The sequence below is a fragment of the Myotis lucifugus genome, unplaced genomic scaffold (assembly GCF_000147115.1).
Source record: "Myotis lucifugus unplaced genomic scaffold, Myoluc2.0 scaffold_520, whole genome shotgun sequence".
NCBI classification, from domain to species: domain Eukaryota; kingdom Metazoa; phylum Chordata; class Mammalia; order Chiroptera; family Vespertilionidae; genus Myotis; species Myotis lucifugus.
This window is the reverse complement of record NW_005871568.1, coordinates 170,723-173,671: the sequence shown is the minus strand read 5'-3', so window position 1 is coordinate 173,671 and position 2,949 is coordinate 170,723. Positions and strand designations below refer to the sequence as shown.

The 2,949-nt window shown below is 56.9% G+C and overlaps 1 protein-coding gene across 1 annotated transcript in view; it reads right to left on the bottom strand.

Annotated features, from left to right (window-relative positions):
- PDE9A (phosphodiesterase 9A) overlaps window positions 1-1,484 on the bottom strand; it is an 85,795-nt gene extending 84,311 nt beyond the window's left edge. Inside the window, exon 1 of the mRNA XM_014446256.2 lies at window positions 1,473-1,484. The gene's annotated coding sequence lies outside the window, so the exon portion shown is untranslated. The remainder of the gene's footprint in view (window positions 1-1,472) is intronic.
- Between the last annotated feature and the right edge of the window lie 1,465 nt (window positions 1,485-2,949).

Genomic DNA, 2,949 nt, shown 5'->3' with positions numbered 1-2,949 from the left:
TCAGCAGTCCCTGGGTCTCCTAAGGTTGCTGGGTCCGAAAAGGACCCCTTCCCCACAAAGCTGGGCCTCTCAGAGGAAGAAACTCTACTCACCAGGCCCACACGCGACTGGCACCATAGCCCTTCCCACCAGCCGGGTCCTGCCGTGTCCTTCTGTCTGTCACAGGACCCAGGTCCAATGCTTGGCACAGGACAGAGGGAGCCATTGCTCAGTGGGACTGAGTGTCATGAATGGCACATGCACCCTGGACCCCAGCACTCGGCACGTAGTAGCTGCTCAATAAACTCATCTGGCTAATTGACGAAGTGATTGGCCTTGCCCTGTTTGGTTCTTCCAACAAGCAGCACTACCGTATACCCATGTGACATCGAGAAACAGTGGCATGGAGGCTAAGTGACTAATGCGGGGCCACGGCATGGAAGTGGAGAAGCTGAGCACCGGCCTCTCCTCAGACACTGTGGCCGTCCACCCGAAGCTGTGCTGGAGCAGACAACACCCGCGGGAGCCACTGCCGGGGAGAGCAGGGAATGGCCAGCAGTGGGATCACTCAGGGGACAGAGAACAGAAGGAATGCAGGAGCCAAAGGACTGATGACCAGACGGGGCAACACAATATATACTCGACGACGTCACACATGCCTTCTCTCCTCCCTCCACATCCTCCCCTTGGAAGCAACATGAGGTCTGTGCCCATGACCTTTCACAAACAGGACGGGATGGATAAAAAGGGAGACAGTACCCGACAGCATATGGGGAACTTCAGAATTAATCCCGTGTTTGGGACTTTAAGAAAACTCAGCCCTCAAAGCGTTGCAGAAAGAGCCCTGAGCAGAGAGAGACATTTGAAATCTGGACAGAGCTGCTGGCGTGGAGTTCAAGGCGGGGTGAAAGGTGACCAGTGTCCAGCATATGCTTGGAAACCCCAAGTGGTCTGGCTCTCAACCAGGCTACAAGTCCAGCCCGAGCCTCCAACAGTGACAACGGCAAGGGGGAGGCCATGGAGCAAGGTCGAGAATGAGTAACAGGCATGGCAGTGACGGCAGAGGTTTAAAGACCACGGCCCTCCTCACTGTGTCAGTTAAAGGACATTTACTGGGCAGGGAGCGCGCACCGCGCCATCATGTTCCGGCTGCGTCCCGGCTGTTTACATGAGTTTGTTTACTTCTCCTGACCGTCGATAAAGCAGATGCTAACCCCCTTCACAGGCGGCAGCCGGCTTAGAGCAGCCTGGGGACTTGCTCCAGACCACAGAGGCGGTGGCGCCAGCACACATCAGCTCTGGCCCCTCCCAAGGCCACGGCCTCCCTCCTGAAGACAGGTGCCCCAGGTCTCCCCCGAGCTGCCCGCAGCGCTGCTTTCCTGGAGGCCACCCCCACCTTGGGCGTGCCACCTGTGGAAACCACCCTCCCCACAATCAGAGCCGAGTAGCCTGCTCGCCTCCTGACCTCTGGAACCTCTTCCGCTCTCACCCACTTCGTCAGGCTTCTCAGGAAGCTTTTGGGGGAAGTTCTTGGGAAGCAGCTGTCACTTCTGAACTGGTGGCGGCGTCTCATCTCACCTCTTTCGAAAGATAAAAAACGCTGATGTTCGCTACCTTTTATTTGGTGGGGCAGAAAAAGTGTGTGCTTGTATCTGTGTGTGCACGTTTGCCTGTTTGCATATGTGTGTATGCATGTGCTTTGGTGTATGTTTGCAGGTGGCATGTGCGTACGTGTGCACACGTTTTCACATGCATGTTTTCACGTACATGTTGTATGTGGATGTGTGTGCACACTGGAGCAGGGGGCTATTCAGTGGGGGGCCATTTCTTCCTTTGGGGAGGCTGTTATGAATTCCTATGCTGTCACTGGGCACTTGGGTCTAGTCCTGTGTCTGCTTGTGACCACCTGCCCTTGAAGATGCTTCTGGTCCCCGCTGTCCGATTCTGTTAGAGTGGGCTGGGGGTGTGGGGGGGGAGAGGGGAGTCTGCACTTCTCATTTCACAGGGATCAAGCTGGGGTGGGGGGTGAGAGCGAGGTGGCTTGTTGGCAAGTCTATCAGCTGGTGGAAGTGCGTCTGAGAACCAGAGCCCTGAGCCCTGAGCCCTGGCAGGCACCTACTCTGCCCGGCTGGGCATTCCTCCTTGGTTTCCCGGTGGGGTGCTCCTGGAGACGGGCAAGGTGAGACGATGTGCCGCTGAGGTTTGGGAAGATGGCCTCAGGAGGGCATTTCCCTGGGGGGCGGAATCTAGGGGGGGGGCCAAGCAGCTCACTTATTGTTCCTCTCTGCCAATCAGAAGCAGGGGCCAGGGCTCTCTGGACCCCTGCCAGGGGCTTAGAAGAGGAGGGGCCACCAGAATGGTCGGCTCTGGATGCCTCTCCTCTAGGACTCAGTTGGTTAGGGACACCACGTCTGGAGGGCTTCCTCTCTCCCAAGGAGGGCAGCTGGGCAGCAGAGCTGGTCCAGCGCCCACCCAGTCTCTCTGCGGGCCCGGGAGATGGGGCAGCCCCTGTCACCCCCTCTGCTGTCACAGCTGACCCCGAGGGATATGGGGACAGGGACACAGACAAGAGGCTGGGGGCAGCCCCTGCTTTCCCGCGGCCCGGCCCCCACCTGCTCCTGAGTTTAGGAAGCCGCGGGGATGTTAAATCGCGGCTGTAGCAGCACCCTCTTTGCTTGGGAACGGTCCTGAGGTGAGGCCACACTTGCAGTCCAACTCTGCCGGTGTCGGTATCTCCAACCAATATCAATTGACTTAAATGTTTAATCTCTCTGAGCCTGATACTCTACCCCTGTTACTGTTGTTTTTAAAAAAGATTCTGCCATGATAAGGAAAATACTGGGCGAGTGACGGCATCTTGTCTCTTGGCATCCATTTTAATAGGGAAAACTGAGATGAAAGATGCTGCCTACCCCCCACCCGGATTTCTGGGGCGTCCCATGTTCCCTTATTCCTAGGCTCCTTGGAAAT